Source organism: Haliotis asinina, chromosome 14, assembly GCF_037392515.1.
Source record: "Haliotis asinina isolate JCU_RB_2024 chromosome 14, JCU_Hal_asi_v2, whole genome shotgun sequence".
NCBI classification, from domain to species: domain Eukaryota; kingdom Metazoa; phylum Mollusca; class Gastropoda; order Lepetellida; family Haliotidae; genus Haliotis; species Haliotis asinina.
In genome coordinates this window covers 22,436,546-22,458,429 of record NC_090293.1, presented here as the reverse complement: position 1 = coordinate 22,458,429, position 21,884 = coordinate 22,436,546, and positions in this window count along the sequence as shown.

Genomic DNA, 21,884 nt, shown 5'->3' with positions numbered 1-21,884 from the left:
AGGGTTAATCTCCCTTTTGTGTACCATATTGAGGGTTAATTTCCCTGTGGTGTGCCATGTGGAGGGTAAAGTGTCCTTATGGTTTACCGTGTGGACAGTTAGCTGTCCCTTTGGTGTATCATAGGGGATCAACCGTTCCTGCAGTGTGCCACTTGGAGGATTAACTGTTACTGTCGTGTGTCATGTTCAGGGTTAACTGCCCCTGTGGTGTGTCATGTCAAGGGTTAACTGTCCCTGTGATGTACCGTGTAGATGGTTAACTGTCCCTATGGTGTATCCTATGGAGGGTTAACTGTCCCTGTGGTGTGGCAAGTAGATGGTTAACTGTCCCTGTTGTGTGCCATGTGGAGGGTTAACTGTCACTGACCTGTACCATGTGGAGAGTTAACTACTCTTGTGGTCTTCCAGATGGAGGGTTAACTGTCCCAGTGGTTTACCGTGTAGGCGTGTCTCTGCGGTGTTTCATTGGGGAGCTAACTGCTCCTGCTGTGTGTCACATGGAGGATTAACTGTTACTGTGATGTGTCATGTGGAAGGTTAACGTCCCCTGTGGTGTGACATGTGGAGAGTTAACGGCCCCTGTGGTGTCCCGTGTAGATGGTTAACTGTCCTTATGGTGTGTCATGATGGAGGTTAACTGTCGCTCTGATGTGCCACGTGGAGGTTTTCTGTGGTGTCACATGTAGAGGGTTAACTGCATGTCCAAACAGCGCTGAGTAACAGCATGCACCACACAAAACAGTATCTACAATGAAGCTCATTTCAGACTTGTAACCCTGCTGTCTCTATCATAGGTCGTTAAGACCGGCACATTCCTTCTCATACCTTCCTAAAGTTTTAATGGAGAACCATTAATTTGTTTTCACAAATCATCAGCCGCTAAAAGTATATTGTGAGTGAAGATGGGGAGAGGTTTGGTACCCTCATGCCGGTGTAAGGGGATGTCTCCACGACTCCCAGCATGGTGGTCTACCTTTAGTTTTAGATCTACATTTTGTTGCTCAAATCTGTAATTTATATTCAATCTTGTGATATTCTACTGTCCAACGACAGATTTTGGGATCTGTTTTCCTGTACTTGTCACAACATGCCTGAAAATTGACGATATGACACGCTAATTCGTTTTCTTTCATTCACTCACTCACGCGGACCTCAAAGAAGGCATTCGGTACTTGGGATATTTCATATCAGGACCCCACAGACTGTGACTTTTCCTTGACAGCCACTTAAAAACGAACAAGGTATTCAAATCACAATTAAAAAGGTTTGTTCTGAGCATCTTTCATAAATACAATGGATCATTGTAACTGGTGCTTTTGAATAATTCCAGTTGCTACTTGACTGTCTGAATGACAAATATTCCAGCAGTTTTGTGTGGCACAGAAGAAATGCAGTTTCAGGGTGTTAGCATTTTATGGCACTGACATAATGGATGTGGCAGTTGAGATACGAGCGTGTGAAAGCAGGGAAAGGAGGTGGTCCGGAGACTGGTTCCCCTCTGCAAGATTCCCCTTTGTGATACTGTATCTTAGTATAGCATCTCTGCCTGCATCAGTGGTGATGCGTTTGCACGTATCGGCTTCTTAGAACAAAAGGATGCTTTGCACCATATATTCTCACACTGGCAAAGACGCATTCACACGTGTGCCGTCACTGGTAGTTACACCTGTGTGACTATGCACTCGCCTTTGTGGCTGACATCATTATTGACCAGGGAGCGTTGTGAGAAGTAATCTTAGGAGTAATTGTAAGAGAATTAGTGTCAAATAGGCCAACGTTGGACTGGTGATATTTTACCTGATTTTTTTATATTGTGTCTAACTATTATATCACTTGACACTTAAATAAAATATTTCCCTTCTTCTTCTTCTTCTTCTTCTTCTTCTTCTTCTTCTTCTTCTTCTTCTTCTTCTGCTTCTTCTGCTTCTTCTTCTTCCCCAACATCTTAACAGAGACACGCTGAGGTCGTATTGTACAAGGACACCCTTGGCCTCGTTAAACAATGCGATCTCGGTAGATTGTCTTAAAGCGTTGAAGCGTGGGTTGTCTTAGTGCTCAGGTCGCTTCGTGGAACTGAGCCAAGTGTATCAGGAACACATCTATTTCCAGGTACAAGGCTACAGAGAAATGATCTATCCAGGTGTTCCCCGGGCAGGCAAACGATGATGTTACATACGTATCGATCAACGCAGTCGCTTATATGTCTCCTCAGTGTATAAAATTGTGAATCGAGTACAGAAGTGTTGACATTCCTTCTGCGTAATACAAACGCAGGAACTAGTTCAGTGATGACAACTATCCACTAGCTGACAGTAGACTGCACTGACGATTCCGGCATCGAATAAACATGTGTTCCGGCATCACTTTCAGAACGTACACCAGAGTCTGCGTTTTTATCAGGTTTTGGGTTCATTTGAACGTCAGACATGAAAGTATTCATCAAGTATTAACGTGTTCACCTGAACACCAGGAAATAATGTATTCACCTGAACACCAGATATTAATGCATTCCCCTGAGCACCAGGTAATAATGTATTCACCTGAACACCGGGAATTAATGCATTCAACTGAGCACCAGGTGATAATGTATTCACGTGAACACAAGGCAACAATTTATATATTGGAACACCAGGTAATAATGCATTTACCTGAACTCCAGTAATAATGCATTTACCTTAACACCGGGTAATAATGTATTCACGGGAAAAGAGGTAATAATATATTCATCAGAACACCAGGTAATAATATATTCATCCGAACACCAGGTAATAGTGTATTCTCTTGAACACCAGGTAATAATGTATTTACATGAACACCAAGTAGTGACCCTGCCATCTGCACAACGATTTACTAAATGCATTCATGTATGTGCTACAGTCTATATTTAATGATATATTGCCAATGACATACTGGTGTATTCACCATGGCACCAGGTAAAGGTACATTCAACCATTCTTCAAAAGGTAAAGATACCTTCGCCTTTTTGCAAGGTATTCACCAATTAGAGAATTAGTACAGGATAAAGTTTCTGAGACGCGCTCCTATTAAGACCATGCCCGAAGTACAATTTTCACAACTGTGTCACATGTTACCCGCTCCAGCATGCAGAGAAGTGACCATCTGTCCGCCAGGACAATATCGACCGGTCCTAACATGTGTTCACCTTTGTCAAGTATGGAGTCTATTTACTTATACACCAGTCAACAATGTGCGTATCTAAAATAACGGTACCTACCCATGTGTCCAGTAATTATGTTTGAACACGATCAGGGGTTTGTTGTCAGGAAACTAATTCACCATTATAGAAGAACGCTCTGTATTCAACGGAGCACGAGGTGAAGCCAGTGGTGCTACTCAACGTTAGCGATGACCTACCTGTATTGCAAATAAGCAGGTATTGTCAGCTGTTGTGTGTATACGTTCCAAGGAGACGTGAATGGTATCAAAACGATTTTCTGACAACTGAAAAACAATCATAATTTGGATCATTTGAAATACTTGACTACAGACTGACATAACATTCTTACAGTCAGACTGTCTTTATAATAGTTTACCTTTCGAAATTATGATTGATAGAATCAGATATTACTGATCGTGAGCAACAGATTCTAAATCGCTTAATCATCCTATTATTTCAAGTATAAGATATGTCTATATTTCAAGCATTTAAAATAAAATCGACTTCTCATTTATCAACTAGGATTCGTTTGTCATGTGGAAACCTAGGTTATATTACTCACATGTGAACATTGTAAAGCCTATTTCTGGTGTCCCCGCCGTGATAGTGTTGAAAGCGGTGTAAAACTAATCTCACTTTTATCAAAATGTATTGTCTGGTTGAAAACATATTTTGTAAAAAAAAATAAAGGAAGACTTTTCCGTATATTGACATGTGACTATTCAGCTGAAACTTAATAAATTTCTAGAAATCGGTTTCACGTCGCTTCATATGTATAGTTATTTAAAGTAAGTCAAGTTTTAGGTTACTAACAGTAAGTCATATATCCGATTTTGATACCCCTAGTTAGATAGGATGGTCTTGACTGTGCACCGACAGCTGCTTACATCCTTGGACTCGTAAAAATCTCGGGTAAAACTGGCCTGCAGCAGCCATGCATGCTTGTCGTAAGAGGCGACTACCGGGATAAAATGATCAGACTTGCTGACTTTTTTTACTCATGTCATCGGTTCCCAATTGCGTAGATCGATGATCATGATGTTGATCACCAGACTGTACGGTCCAGACTCGATTATTTACATACCATCGCCATATAGCTGGAATATTGCTGAGTGCTCCAGTTGAAAACACACCAACCTACCAAGCTCAATAGCCTCATCCTCGTTGTTTACACGTGCAACAAATAAACAAACATAAACACCATACGGAGTGAAAAAAAACATTGTCAGCCTATCAGTTTGGATTTTTTTCTACTGACTGCGGTCTGTTGTAATGCGCATAATTATTGTATGTGTCGCCTTGTGATGAAAGCTAAACCGTCATATGATCAACTTACCACACAGCTAAGAAAAAACTGAGGATATTCTTGCACGGACATGAAGGAAGGGTGTAATAGTAATAGTAGCACAATACCATCTTGTTCCCCACGACATATCAGGGGGTCCTCTTGAGCAACAATACCCTTCTGCCTGAGGAATAGGGATCGGAACAGACCCCAAGTACCCATATGATCCCCCTTGAAGATCCGGGTTAAATTTGTCTTCTTAAATTTGTTGACCCATGCTTGTTGACAAAGGCGACTGGCGGGATCGGGTGGTCAGACTAGCTGACTTGGTTAAATCATGTCATCGTATCCCAGCTGTGCAGATCGATGCTCATGACGTTAATCACTGAATCATCTGGTCCTAATTCGATTATTTACAGACATCCGCCATATAGCTGGAATATTGCTGAGTGCGTCATTAAACAATAACCAAACATCATCTTACATCACAGTACCTGCTGACATTCAGTGGCACCTCTGTCAGCAGAGCAGCGTAAGCTCTGCTGAAGGTTCTGTTCCATTACGTTCAGTTTGCCTAAATTTGTGTTTAGTACAGCAAAACTGATCAGATATTGAATTCCAAATATATTATTCGTATGTTAAGGAATCTAACGAAAGTAAATCAAAGGATCCACATTTTACATTCATCTGAATAATTGGGTTTCAGTTATGTGCCCTTTTTTCAAGAGCAAGAAAACCAAAAACAAGAGCACGCCAACTTTTCCTTTCGTGTTAGACGTAACCTTTAATGTAAACAGTATATACCAGGAATAAACGCATAATTATTACCTCCGCCGTTTCGGGTAAATATATTATTTACCCGACGATGCGTCCCATGAAACACTGTCAAAGAACAACACACTTTTCCCTTACGCCTGAATGTTCCATAGCTATCAACAATCTCATCACAATTTCATCAAAGTTCCTAATACGATTACAACAGAGTTCTCATCCCACCAGTCTGTAATCGGTATATCTTATTTGCCTAGGAGGCACCTTCATTGGGTTGTGATACTGTTGTTGCCCACTGATTTAAATGCATCGCCTACCCATCGGTAGTCTATCTTTTAGACCCTAGAGCATTTATTTCTTTTCAGAACATTCCTCCATTTTCACATCTCTTGCAGCCTGTTCTCACCATTGTAGTTTATCTCTTAGACCCTAGAGAATACATAGAAAGGAGTCATGTCTAAAATGTTTCGGCAAGTTTAGATTTTCGTCCGTCTAATTTTAGCTACAGCCTGATTTTAGTTAATTTTCATGTCGTCTTATAATTGTAAATCTGATTCTGAGTAACTGGAATTCTTGGATAAAATGTCAGTCGCTTATCCTCTCCACAGCTCTGTAATTAGGTGAACTTAGGAAAAAAATCTTTGAATTTGCGAAACATTTTTCTCCTATCTGTATTATATGTGAGTGTAGTAATCGATTATTAACCTAAATTTGTTCAATATTTTCTCCTATCTGTATTATATGTAAGTGTAGTAATCGATTATTAACCTAAATTTGTTCAATATTTTCTCATATCTGTATTATATGTGAGTGTAATAATCATTTATTAAACTGAAATTGTTCAATATTTGGTTATATCTGTATTGTGTGAGTGTAATAGCTCAGGGCCCATTACAGTTGTAAAACGTTATACTTCAAGTGTTTTTGCACTGAATATTACTCGTTAATGCATTGAGCCACAAACCTATCACAATATCACGGCTCGGCATCGTGGGTGTGAGTGTAAAAGAACACCGTAAAGAGCGGCTGTGTTAGCCAGGCGTGTTGGTTTGGCCGTCAAGCACGATGAACGTGCTGCAAGCTCAGATAAAATGATCACACGACCCGAACCGGTCATTGTTTGGACAAGAAATAGACACCTCATTTCTGATTGGTCGAACGCTTATCTGAACACGAGAATGCGCGTTGTGTCCGTGCAAGTTTAATTTGTCAGGGGTCTGAATGGAATCAGACATTTATCTTGGATAAAGCTAACAGTAAACTTCCATCAAATAAAATTGCAGCTATATTCAGGTTACAAAGCAGGCTATCAGGTTTGGTTCTGACTTCAGAGTGTAGAACTGGAAGGATCGTCCGCCGATCCCAGCTGTCTCTGAGTAGCGTATCGTGTTGTATTCTTGTTCGAGCTGGTATGACCTTTAATTGTCTAATGGGAAGATGACTATATATAGAATGACATTAGTCCAGATATTTGCGTCGGTCAAACTCCATTTCGTGCACAAACATGTTCTTTATCCGGTCAGTGACATTTCAGGTGTGATAAAAACCTCACCAATAAGTTAGGTTTCCTTTAGGTTACAAGTAAGTCCTTTGAATATATCTGATCCTTTATTGTAGACTTGAAGAAACACACACACACACGCGCGCGCGCGCGCGTACCTACGCACGCACGCACACAAACACACACGCGTACAAATAGCACCTCGTTTAACATAATACAACAGGTGACTTTCTTCTTTCTCAGAAACTGAAAATTACTGTACACTTGCGATTTATGAGAGACTCGCATCGGGTGTATTGGACATTTGTGTTTCAGGGCCTGCATGACACAAAGCTGAAGCACACTGAACATACGAAGGTAAAACAAAATATCTAATATGGTGATATATTTCCCTAAAAGGTTATATGACGATCAAACACAAACTACCTTCCCTCCAGTTTCTGGAGGAATAATCTCGCTGTGGGAGCGTTTGCTCGTAACGACAATTAAGGACTGGGTTCGAGTCCAGAGCCATTATTCTCGAAACGCCCGTTGTCCAAAGAACTCTTAACTTTGATCGTAGCCAATATGTTGTGAAAGGCCCTAAGTTCATAGAGCTAAGAACGTTTCGAGAAAAGTTAGCCGGTTTATCGTAAAATAGTTATATATGTTATGTTAATTTCGAGTGCAAACACCCCCACCCCACCCCCACGTTGCGATATCGTTGCAATATTGCTACAAGTTAAGAGGAACCTGAATGTATCATACCATTGAATAAGTACTATGTTCTCCATATCCTGTTCAGTCCCCAGTTCAGATTTTTGTGTCTTGTAAATGTACATGCACCGTTAATTAAAACTAAACATATTTTTCAATGTCTGGTGCTGTATTTTGAGATATTTTCAAGTAGGTGATATTTGATGCGGAACTGGAGTTGGGTTGTTCAGTTCCCTGTATTCGGTAAAGGTATTGGTTTATTTAGCCCAAATGTGTGTTTTCTTTTAGTTTAAATGCCAAACTGTGCATATTTATACACCCAGTTGCTGTTGTAGACATTGCTATTTAAGACAATATATCGTTACTACGGGCGTCTATGGGGAAAACCTGCAGCTGTCAACGACAAGGGGACATAACTGTGGAGCTAATTGGCGCCACCTATCTGTCATATCGAGAACATTGCAGATGACTCTTGCTCCAGGTCATGCACGACTACATGTGCAGCTTGCAACAGTATCGTTGTGCGCCTACTCCGACAGTCTGCTACAACTGTCACTCGGTAACATAGCGCACGGCTATCGGGAAATTAGTGCGTTAATTATGCAATGTATCTTCCATTAACCACGGCGTGTATGAATGCACAGTTCATACGAACACATTTGTGTTATTAAATCGATCATCTGGGTGTATGGACAACGTTGTTAGGGTTGAAACATGTGGCTGCTTGAATATATTTGCTTGTAATTCCTAACACATGCGATATACGTGTAATATACGTTGTAATGTACAAGTTTGTTGGAAAGTGTTGCCGTGTAATAAACAATTTATATCGATGAAATGAACAACATTGTTGTAGGGCCATGCTGTGTAATAGACAATATACATCAGCAGTAAACATTTTTATATACAACAGTGTAATGTACAACTTTGCTGGAGGATCGTGTCGTGTAATAGACAATATATCGGTGAAATTAACAACATTGTTGATGAGACGTTATGTAAATACAATATACATTAGTGGTATACATTACACAGAGTAATGTACAACTTTGTTAGAGGGCCAAGTCGTCTAATAAACGATGTATATGAATGACATGAACAACATGAGCGGTTACGTACATGCCGTGTGATGAACAACATCAGCGTAACGTACATGCCGTGTGATGAACAACATCAGCGGTTACGTACATGCCGTGTGATGAACAAAATCAGCGTAACGTACATGCCGTGTGATGAACAATATCAGCGTAACGTACATGCCGTGTGATGAACATCAGCGTAATGTACATGCCGTGTGATGAACATCAGCGTAACGTACATGCCGTGTGATGAACATCAGCGTAACGTGGTTGATAGCACAAGCAACGATCCATTCGTCGAGTATCGGGCGTTGTAGCCACCCAATGTTTATGGCATGGCCTTGGCAACAAGCACAAGCTTCTGGGGACCGGATATTTCCCGTAATTTCAGTATGTTTTGTTTGTTGTTTCACGCAGCACTCCGCAATATTCCAGTTATATAACGGCGCTTCGTAAGTAGAATTTCAATCAGACAATCCAGTGACGTGTATCATGTACAGCTGGGATAAGCTGACAAATGTCAACCAAACCAACGAGCCGGACCATCCGAATCCCGTTAGTCGCCTCGTACGACAAGCGTGCGGTACCGAAGGTAACTTTACTCCTTATCTTCAAGGGAGATCATATGGGTACTTGGGATCTGTACCGATCCCTGTTCCTCAGGGAGAAAGATATTGATGTTCAAGAGGACGAGGTGGTATGTCGAGGGGAAGGTGGTATTGTACTACTCTAGCAATTGCATCCTTCGTTCCTGTCAGTGCAAGAATCGCGGTAAAAGTGAAAAAAGATTAAAATGGAAAAGGAAAGGGAAAAGGAGAAAAAGAAATACTTTTTTCATAGTTTATTACGTGTGTACTTCACACTACATAATAATAACAACAGAACAAGCCACACTTGATCTTTTAGAGTACTTCTACCAGATATTGGTCTTTGATGCTGATGTTTTGCTATACATGGATCCATTCCAGCATATCCTCTTGCCACCCTTGTTACTCTCTATGACCTCCATTTTCACAATGACACTAAACGCATTTCTTTATTATTCTTTACTATTTGATACATTCCCAATGAGAAGCCAATGAGAAGCCAATGAGAAGCCAATGAGAAGTCAAAGAGAAGCCAAGAAAACTCATTAGCTACTCACCAATCACTTAAAAAGGTAACTAATCCCTTGTTAATAGTTACCACAATTAGAAGCCAATGAGAAGCCAATGAGAAGCCAATGAGAAGCCATGTTAACTCATTAGGTACTCAGCTACCCATCAAGAACGTCTTAAAATGTCTTGACCAAGTGGTACATGGGGATACAAGAAACACGTTCCCTTGTATAGCACCTACAATCAATGACCAGAATCCAAGCTGGATACTAATGATAATACCACTTCTTATACTTGTAAAACAAAATCTTGGTGCGTTTATTTTGCCAATTATACTCACAACTACATAAAAATATGTTACATACACCGATTTCCCCCTTTATTTCTTTTTTCCCCTTTTTTACCTTATTATTCCGCATTTTTTCTTTCATTTAAGAATGATACCGCTAGTCTTTTCTTAGCTGTGTGGTAAGTTGATCATATGACGGTTTGGCTCTCATCACAAGGCGACACATACAAGAATTATGCGCATTAGAACAGAGCGCAGACAGTAGAAGAAATAAACTGACAGAATGGCAAATGTTTTTTTTCACCCCGTGTGCTGTTTATGTTTGTTTATTTGTTGCGTGCGTAAACACAACGAGGATAACACTATTGAGGTTGGTTGGTGTGTTTCTTTAACGGGTCAGTCAGCGATATTCCAGCGGTAAATTATCGAGTTGACAATCCAGTGATCATCATCATGAGCATCGATATATGGGAAACGATGACTAGTCAGCCAAGTGAGCGAGTCTGACCAACAAGCACGGGTTACTGAAGACCAATTCTAACCCGGATCTTCACGGGTCTTTAGGAGCACTGTTCGATTTTTTATTTGTTTTTTGTTGTTGTTTTTTTCCAAAAAAGCACGGTTTTAATTTATTTGTTTTGTTTTTTCAAAAAAAAAAAAAGCACGGGTTTTTTTTTTTGTTGTTTTTTTTTTTTTAAAAAAAAAAAAGCATGATGAGTGCCTTTGTCACCATACTAACCCGTGAAGATCAGGCTTAGTTTGCTTTTCTGTCACCCATGCTTGTCCGGTACAACTCGTCACATAGCTGGAATATTGCAGAGTGTGGCAAAGACACCAAACATGATACTGTTTGTTTGTTATGAGATTTAATGTTATTATAATCAACCTTTGTACAAATGCTGAGTGTTAGTTGTATTATGTCTTGTAGTGAGTGAATGAGTTTGGTTTGCACCGCTTAACTAATATCCTGGCAATATCACAACAGGGGTCACCTGAATTGAGCGTCGCACATTATATCCATGTGAGGAATCGAACCCGGGTCTTCGGCGTGACGAGCGAACGCTTTAATCACTCGGCTACCCCAGCATCGGTTATGGTGTAGACGCAACGCAAACACAGACATTGAATATAGGGATGTATTTCACGGGGTTGTGCTGACTGGGGATAGATTTTAAAACTGTTTCTTTCCGTGTTCGTCAGGACAAAACTAGCTTCATGATTAAATGAGTGCCAAATGGCACAAACGCATTAAACAATCGATTTCAATCATTTAATTTAAAAGGCACGAAGGCGTCTGGCCATGAATACTCGTCATCCAACACCCTTGGCGACTCAGCTTGTCGTAAGAGGCGACTAACAGGATCGGGTGGTCAGGCTCGCTGACTTGGTTGACACATGTCATCGGTTCCCAATTACGCAGATCGATGCTCATGTTGTTGATCACTGGATTGTCTGGTCCAGACTCGATTATTTACAGACCGCCGCCATATAGCTGTAATATTGCTGAGTGCGGCGTAAAACTAAACTCACTCACTCCAACACCCTTGCTTGACCGCGTAAGGTTAAGTATTGTCCCTGTCGTTGCAGCATTTACACACTGATGTCAACAGGAGAGTGAGTTTAGTTTTACGCCGCATTAGCAACATTCCTACAATATCACCAGATGTGGGCTTCATACATTGTATTCATTTGGGGAATCGAACCCCGGTCTTGGGCGCGACGAACGAACGCTTTAACCAGTAGGCTACAAACTGCCCCCTGTCAAAATGACAACTACTAAAAAGGACATGAGGTCTCAGGAAAGCTGAGTGAGTTTAGTTTTACACCGCTTTTAGCACGGGACACCCCAAAAATGCCATTGATTTGTCATGGCATCCAAAAAAGGTTTCAGACATTGTACCCATGTGTGGAATCCAGCCCGAGTATTCGTCGTGACGAGCGAACGCTTTAACCAGGAAGAGACCCGTGAAAATGCGAGATAGACTAGATCTTCAGCAACCCATGCTTGCCACAAAAGAGGCTATGCTTGTCGTAAGTGGTCATCGACAGGTTAGGATGGTCAGGCTCGCTGACTTGGTTGACACATGTCATCGGTTCCCATTTGTGCAGATCGATGCTCATGTTGTTGATCACTGCACAACCTGGTCCAGACAAGGATTGCATGCTTTGCAGCGTGTTGCAACCTTAAAGGTGTAACAAATGGCCGTCCCCCGACCTGATAGTACTACCACGGGTGACAGCACAGCAGCCAGGATGTCTGGACGTCAAAGGATATCAAACTGTACGGAACAGGTTGAAAGAGGTACGAGAGTCAGGAAACCCGACGTCAGGGTCGACCTACGTCGTCAACATTTCCGTTACCTAAATGTATCCACTTGGTTGTATAGACACTACAGTCTTCTAAACTGGTGTACATTTTCATGCTCTAAAGTCTATTTGTGGACGAGTTATACATATTTGAAAATACAACATTTTCGCAACAGGTTTCTCGTCTATGCGTTTCTTTTTTAGGATAGTATATATCACATGCTGATTAGGGTGGTGGGGCTACATACATATATATTGTTTGTCAGTGAGGTATATGTATGTAACATGCTGATGTTGGTAATACCATGTATGTGTAAATTACCTCTTAATGGGGTATATATATATATATATATATATATATATATATATATATATATACTGAAAGGCAAAAGAAACGTTATATGGAAATTTAAGTATCCATTGAGAACGTTTTAACCTATTATTTCTAAAATAGACACCGGAAGCCTAGTTAGAAGAAAATGAATCGTGATCGTATAGCCTGTATTGCCCAATAAAGCATTGTTTGAGACTGTGCTTAGAAATGTTTTCGTCTGTGGAAAGGGAAGAGTTTGCACAAACACAACACTGAAATCGTGCATTATGTACGCATTTAGGCATGAACTGCCGACTTGAATTGTAATCGCTAACTCTGTTTTCTGAACACAGCAGCGATGGCTAGATTAACAAGCGAGCAACGACATGAGTTCAAATTATCCACTGATACTTAAATGTCATTTCCAATATTACGTTTCTTTTGCCTTTCAGTATATATTACATGCAACATGCGAGTGAGGTCCACTACACAAAGATCCACAGAATTCTGCCACAGATGATGCAGTGTTGTGGATCCCACTTGTGTAGGTTTCATCCGTCGTGCACTTCAGCCGTAGGGGAAACAAACCTGCGGACAGATGGATTATCCCGGTTGAAGACCACATGTTATTGGTCTGACCTTTCTGGAGGGGATCGGTTTGGCATCACACAAAATCGAAGCCATCATACTTTCAGCTGATCGAACGGACTTTGCGATGTAAGGAGACGTGACATGTTTCCATTGCTTTGACTGGCGTTTGGTTTCTGGCTGACTGGGTCATCCAGGGTTCATCCATAGCCATACATCATCAAGATCAGCTTAGAGCCTTTGAACGGCAGTAAGAAGTGATACTCAAGGACATTATGTTTCGGAGTATCTTCTTTCTCTTTCATCAGGTGATCTTAAGGGCAAGAATTTATGGATGTCAACGTCTTTGTTTTGATATAGTCGTATCCATGAAAATATGGAAGATGACATCCATAGATTCTTGCCTTTGAAGATCAGCTTAGTTGCTTAGAACGAGGTGCGTTTTCACGAGATTTCATTAACTTGGATTGTTCAAGAGTTAAAATCCCTGAAAACCAAGGAGGTGAGACCCTTGTCATGACAATTTCATTGTTTCATCAGAATATTCTGCCAACTGTGTTTTAGCACTATTTTCCCCAACAGTGGCACTTAAAAATCGCCCTGGTCTTGCATAACCTTCAATGCTCTGCTTGAACTCTGCTGCCCACCTCTTTACAAGAGAATCATCGCCTGGAGTTCTCACATCTGGGATGACTGGAATGGCCCTTTCCTGCTCCCTGCTGACAGTCAGTTTCATCACCAGAAAATCACTAGCCCCTTTGATACCTAAAAATATGAAACATACACCTTTGTGGATTACAACATCTTGTTTATTACGTTGAGCAACGTTTCGGTGTAGATTGTTACATCGTTTTCAAGCCAAATGTACATCTACATAGAAACGTCGCTCAACGCAATACACTAGTAGTTGTAATCCATAAAGCTGTGTTTCACCAACTTCTAGAATGCCCATTAAACAAGTACCTTTGATCCCTGCAGAGTTATGCTTCTTGCTTTTGCATTTTGGAGAAGGTAGCCTAGTTTAAGTATATCTCTGAACATATGCCAAGTGTTAGACTGTGAAGATTCATTGTGTGTGTGTGTGTGTGTGTGTGTGCGCGCGCGCGCGTGTGTGTCCTGTACTAGTCAGCGTTTCGTCGGTTTTTTAACACTTGTCAAAAGATCCGACCTGCCCTTCTTTTCGCTTTCACCCCGATCTTTAGTACTTGTGATCATCCTTTAACGAACACACATAAAACAGACATGTGTATTTGGAAGTTTTTTTTGGCAACGTCTAGAACATGTCTGCAGTGTACGTCTCAGTCTTCATTTTTGGGTCTGTATTACAAATGTTACTCAAACTAACTTCCGTGCTGCTCTGGAACGTCTTCATTTCTGAAACATTCTATCTGCTGAAAATGATCACAGCGTGTGATGAAATACTCACACTTGTTGCACGTATAACGTATATTTTTTTATTCAGCAACGGCGAGACTTGTGAACGCGCACATTCATACCGAACACAGCAGTACAGAATAATTTTGTCTGGATTTGACAGTGATGGTAAGATTTGTCAAGATAGGGCGTGCAAAATAGCGGATGCAACATTCGGGATTGTGGAAAGTAGCCTCATTTGCAGGGTCACACCTGTTCCACAGATCTGATTATCAGGTACTCTGTAGTAAGTTGGTTGTATATACTTCAGTTGGCGACACTGGGTTGTGTTGAGGGAGCCGCCAGACGCTGAATAGTTATGGTGTATATCTCAGCATCTCCCAACACCTGCTCAGTGTGCAGCTGGATGAGCATCTGCTAAACGTGGGCGTTATGGGCAATACAGATAGATGAACGAGCGACACGTGTCCAGGCTTGTGGCAGATCGATACGACACACTTCAGTGAACATGGTCACGCTACAGTGAACTAGCAGTCAATCACGCTTGCTAAATACATACTGACAAGTGATTTCATCAAGTAATTGATCGCTGGGTGTGGGGACAAGACTGCTTTTCAGTAATTGAAATGAATTTTATTTGCACTCTTTCACGTCAGTTTCGTAGTTGTATTTCTCTCGTGCATATTTGAACCGATCAAAAGCAGTACCTCGGGATTCAATATCTGTTCTTCCAGAGTGGGTGGGGGCAAAGTGGGATAATTAAGTACAGATGACACAAGGGATATGCGTTCTTCATTAAAGTAATTACGTCGTATATGGACTCAGTCAACGTTATCACAGATGACGGTGAAGAAACGTACTTGTCCCCCTAAAAGATGAAAAAATGTGGATAAACTTCTTAATTATGATCGTGTCGAAATGTTCATGTAGATTCTAAACCTTAGAGAATTTGATATGCACCAAAAAGTGGATACAGCTGTACAATGTTTTCTTTATTTCTCCATATTTAGGGTGCAGTTGTGATAATGTCGCTATCATACATCTGGTATATATGTACTAATATGTTGAGCACAGGTCAGTGCCCAGATGTAGCTTTGAGGCGATCATAAACTGGGTGTCAAATCTGAGTCAGTGACGATAACGCTGAATGGGAAAATACTTTCTTCTAAATGGGCCATGCTTGCCGTAAAAGGCATTTACGTTTGTCGTAAGAGGATCGGGTGGTCAGGCTCGCTGACTTGGTTGACATGTCGTCGGTTCCCAATTATGCAGATCGATGCTCATGCTGTTGATCACTGGATTGTCTGGTCCAGACTCAATTTTATACAGACTGCCGCCATATAGCTGGAATATTGCTGAGTGTGGCGTAAAACTAAACTCACTTACTCACTCGTGGGAACAATACGTCCCGCCTTTCTAGAGACAGCTGCAATGTTCATTAGTGCAGCGATGCAGCCTCCATGTTCCACTGTCTCCACGCTTGCATCAGGACCAGATTGGAATCTAACCCGAGTACAGCGAACGCTTTAACCACTCTCTAAACAATCTTCCCTCGTGGGAGGAGACCCGTGGAGATCCGGGGTAGAATAGGTCTTCAGCAACCCATGCTTTGGATTGGACAACACGTGATCAGTTCCCATTTGTGCAGATCGATGCTGTTGATCACCGGATTTTCTGGTCCAGACTCGATTTTTACATATAGCTGAAATATTGTTCAGTGCGGCAAAAACTAAACTCACTCAATAAATGGGCCAAGAGCTTTTGATATATTCTTTTAAGTGTGATTTGATTTTTCCCACTTTGACGCGCGTCCATAGATATACCTTACCCCAGTCGTTTCCGCTCAACACCACACACGGGTATATTTCAGTATGGGCATTAGATCCAATTAATCTTTTAACAGTCATCAGTATATCATGAAAGCTGTTCGGCAAAACAAATAGGTTGGATGTCGTATCCTGGTTAAATGAGGATTATAAATAATGAATCACAGACGAAGTCAATGGCGAGGTACACAATGACACACACAATTAACCCGTCTGTCGGCGCAGCAAGTTATTGACGGTTGGCGCAAGTACGATTTCCAGCTAAATACTACTTATCAGTTGCAGGTCAGTGACAATGAATGGTTAGGGAGCCTGTGGTGGTCGTATCCGCAGCTCCACCTACAAAGTGGAAATCAGGGCCCGCTTGAGCAGGTGCCCGTAGTGACCATTGTTCCAAGAGTCGTGTCACGTTCATCAATCTCGCCATCACGTGTGTACGTCTTGGTTCGTGTTCCAATCGATACTGCCTCAATCTTGTGGCCACTGTAGCGCCTTGTCTAATTTCAGGCCTGGAATAGATGGACGCCATTAATTTGTTGTTGGCTTCTTGAAGGAGAATAATTCTTCCTTCAGGTCTGAATTATTGGATCCAGATTATTGGCTGCAAGTTTGTCCTCCACAGCTTACCTGTCAGTCTCTTTATTTTCATATGTTACTGCAATTACATTGATCGTTTCCTTGAAACCTGCTCATCAACATGGCCTCCAAGGTGTACTACATTCGCCTCTCATGTTCGTACCTGCATGCTGTTTACTGCCTGGGTTCGTCGTGAATGCCACTCGTGTACAGGACAAATGTAAACCTACTTTCGCGTGTTTCGTGGACAAACTGGTAAACAAAATCAGCACATAGAAATATCGGAATGCTTGGGGTTTCTTCGTTTGCAGAGGTAGCCCAAGTCATTTGAAAGGATATAAAGTAGTGATGGTCGATAAGAATGCTTGTAATGCTCGGCATAGAATACCACATCCACATTCAATCAAGAGATATCCAGGGTAGTTCCCGGAAGGCTTTCAACGCACCTAGGTTAAAGTGAGTTGGTGAGTTTAGTTTTACGCCGCACTCAGCAATATTCCAGTTAATGGCGGCGGTCTGTAAATAATCGAGTCTGGACCAGACAATCCAGTGATCAACAGCATGAACATCGATCTGTGCAATTGGGAACCGATGACGTGTCAACCAAGTCAGCAAGCCTGACCACCCTATCCCGTTAGTCGCCTCTAACAAGCAAAGTCGCCTTTTATGGCAAGCATGGGTTGACCTTGGTTAAAATCCCTATGTGGGTATTATTTAGTGTGTTCTTGCTGTGATCACATTTTCAACAGCCAAGATATTTACAATGCGAGATGAAGCGAAATGGGATTTTGCTGCAATTACGTAATGTGCTGTTCCACCTACACGAGCGTGCGTTTAATTCAGTCAATTTGTTTTTCCCCAGAATTCCTAACATGTTTCACTGTTCTAGAATTTTTCCAGTCGCAGAGCCCATTTTGCAATGTTATTAAGACCTAATAAAGCAAGTCCATATTTCCTCTGGTTCTGTATCCCCCATCTCGCTGGCACTCCTTCTCAATTCAAAAGGACCTTTCTGTTTTTGTCATATTTATACATAAATTTAGAGACTGAGCGTTATCTACCAGACACCTGGTGTGAAAGGGTATTACCACATACTAATGTCTTTAGGCATTAACCCCCAAACCTTCTGCTGTTAGTGTAAATGCCAATTGCATTAAGCAATATTCCAGTTATATTTCACTGGTCTGGTCTCTGAAAATGTTTCCATTTAAATGGCAGCCTGGCTTTGGTGGGAATTTGGTGAAGACATATAGGTACCTCTTTCATTCATAATTAACATCATATTACAATTTTTCTGTTTGTTCATACTACTTTACCCATTCAAATAGCTGAACAAACGCATAAGGAACTTATATGAAGGTTTTCTTCCCAAACTAGAGTCCACAGGATGATCTAGATCATGTCTTGGATATCTTATCCAAGCTTGTGCATATCAGTGTGTTTATGCAAGGTGTATCACTTATCCCTTTTGGTGGAGCCGGTAGCTTGCGCAGTGGATAAAGTGTTCGCTTGCCATGCTGAAGATAGGGTTCGATTTCCAACATGGGTACAATGTGTGAAGCCCATTTCGGGTGTCAATTCCAGAATATTGCTAAAAGAGGTGAAAATCTACACTCACTCACCCCTATCACACAGATATATAGTGCATGTGAATGGACGTCCAAGTGCTCACAATTCCAAGAGCTCACAATGTTTGATAGCCAGTGCCTAAAAGGTGAGAAGTTAAATCAACAACCCTCCTGAAGAGAGTTAGTGCTTCTAAAGCTATCAACAAGGTTGCATCAGTATTCATAACTCATTATAGATTTTTTAAGCTCTCTTCGCGCAAAGACAGTTGTAAGAGCCATACATTAACATTGGCTTATGACTTATCTTAGCGCTGAGAGAGCTTAAAAAATCTAGGCCCAGTCGGTTTTTTTTCTTTATGATGGTTAACATGTTCACCAGTGATAACTTTGCCCAACAAATTATCTTACATGTCATGGAGTGTATGAGTGACAGAAGATTAACTCTCCTTTGTGAAGTATTTCAGTTATATCCTGCTGTGTAAGCTTCATGTTGGAGAAAAGTCCAAACAGGGCTTAAATCTTTAGCACTCTGGTAGACCTATGAGGAGGGCTTTGGTGTTAAGAGAATCCTTGACTCCATCCATAATCATTGGTTTCTAGGAGCACATCTATGTTTGAAAGAATGCCACTTTACCCACATATTTCATTCTTGTTCTTTGTGGGTTCAGCTTTATTGTTACATTTGAATGCTTTGTTTGTAACTGACATGGCCCATTAGATGCATTATTGTGTAATTCACATGAAAATAACAGACTACTCACTGATCTCTAAATATGGAATATAGACAATGACTCTGCAACATCCAATATCATTCTTTGAATTGCAGTCTTCATGATTGATTTCATAATGACCCATTCCGTGAATCTGAACACACTTAACGAAAGAAATCTCGAATAAATAATTCTTAAGAACATCTCAATTCATGTGTAAGTTATGTTTCCTGTGGAGCATCTAAGTGGTCACGGTTTTACATTGGATATGTGGTGATTGAGTGAGTAAAAACTGTGAAATGATCCGTATGACAGCCATATGGCGTAGAGAACAGTTCATATACCATATTAAGCGAGTGAGTGAGTTTAGTTTTACGCCGCTTATATATACCATACTGACCAGTCAAAGCTTGTGAAGCCCCAGGATGAGAACAAGAGATCGCGAGTGTGGGAGCTCAATCCCGCCGATGGTTTATTGACATTAAGTCGTAAACACCTCTCACAGGAGGAAGGTAAAGTATAGAGTAAGAGAGAAAAGACATTCATTCCTCCGAGAAAACTTCAAAATTGGTTTTCTAGGTCTATTCCACTATGAGGTAACCGGTGAAAATTATGCGTGGCAAGTAAATGTACAGAAGATCTCACAAAGAAAGGATTTCATTGGACAACTGGATGTTGCCATGACCTAACTGCCAGTACTTATGATGAGTTTGACAGCTATCCAACATGGCCACAGCGGTCAGTGGTAGATTCAACTATAACGCTTGGGTATGTACAAGACTCACTTTAACAATCTCACATAACTTCATTCATTCACGCATCATCAGAACACAATAGGGAGCAATATGCCCCAGATGGCGACAGATACAGACTCACATTGTCAGGGTATATATCAGCAATATAAATGCACTAGTTTTCATAATCTGGCACTCTATTCACACATAATAACTGGTTACACTGTTACCCTGGCGATGTGTGTGTGTCTGTGCCAACCACACTCACAACTGATGGAACACGTCCCACACAACAAAATGTCAAACCTGGTCACAACCAGGCAATCAGAACATGGTTCAAGCAAATCCATTATTTTACACAAATCGTTATGTATCATCCTATGAACCTGTATATTACAAGTTTATGTTTAAGTTAAAAAAAGACGCTATCAACTGAGATATTTTCACAGAGAATAACCTTACAGAATTGTAAATGATTTTTAAAAATATTTCAAAACTTGAGCAACGCTCTGATTAGTTGATTGTGAACAAGGTGACCAATAACATTACACTAAAACCTTCAGTACTGAGAACTAGCATCACTGGCACTAAAGGCTATCCTGATTGGCTAACAGTCACCTGTACTGACCAATTGCAATGGACTAAAACCTGAAGTGCACAATCTAGTCTCAATACTATTTGGGAGATTCACATATCTAAAATTAGGAACAAACCAGAAAAATGGTATGAAACAGAAAAAAGAGCTACAAGCTAAAATATGGGGAATAACAGGAGTATAAAGACTCAACAACAAATCAGTATACAGGTAATACTCCTAAGGTCAGGGACATGTGATTGTTTGCATTATAATGAGTTAGAAATATTCAGTGAACACGTGGATAAATATAAGTAATATTAGTCAAAGTCAAACAAGATTCATAAATAGTCGCATTAACACATGGTTTTCCTTCTTCATCATTTCTCAGCACAGGATGGAATTTATCTGATATGTGTTGCGTAAGTATCTGCATAAAGCTCAGCCAAGATGTACACAGAAGTGACTCAAGAAAATGCGAAACTTTTTCAAAAGTATATGAGACTGACATGTATCGCCTCCTTCTTGTACAAAGCTGAAGCTGAACCGAACAATATTTATATTGCATGATGGCAATCTATAAATGACCAGTGATTGACATCATGCATCATTCCATCTATTTCGGATACTACGATGTGTAGTAAGGTCAATGAGCTTGTTCCTCTGGGACCAATTTCTTAAAACAAACAAACTCTGAGTTTTAACTTAAGGTAAAGTTTTCACTCAAATTTGAGAAGACAGAGGAAAATGCATTTTTCAGATGGAACTGAAAATGATATTAAATTCAAACATAGAAGATGATTTGAATTTGGTGGATTGATTACATAAGTTTCTATTCACTCTTTTATTTTAGAAACTTTCTATTTGTCATACTCAGTTTGAAATTTGAGCAAAGACACAAGTTTGTTTCCAGAAACTGGGGCCTAATCTGGTAAGTCGAAACTTATAACAAGCATGGGTTTCAGAGGACTTAAAATCTAATCAAGAGCGAAGAAATGGCATACATCCCATATGGACATAGCCTACTCATGTCAAGGCAGAGATGTCTGTAACTTAACAGGGCTTGTTCTTGTTCTAAATTTAATAGCTTTTGCAAAATGAAACATCTTTCGTGACTGTATCTCATTCTGACACACTATAACATATACTGCAATATCATAGCAGAACAATGTTCCATGTACTCTGCAGTACGTTCTGCCAAACTGGTCACTTTCTAATCAGAACTCTAGGTTGCCATGACAACCCTGACTAATGACAGTCTGGAGGGAGACCTGTAAATCCTCTGGGTTACCTCCCTTTATTCATGGCTTGTGCACACAGAAGGCACGTACAGACTCCTAATTGACTTGCATTTGCACATTACATTAGTTTCCCTATTTCATAACTTTTAGATAATAATAGCCTGCATGCACTTACAC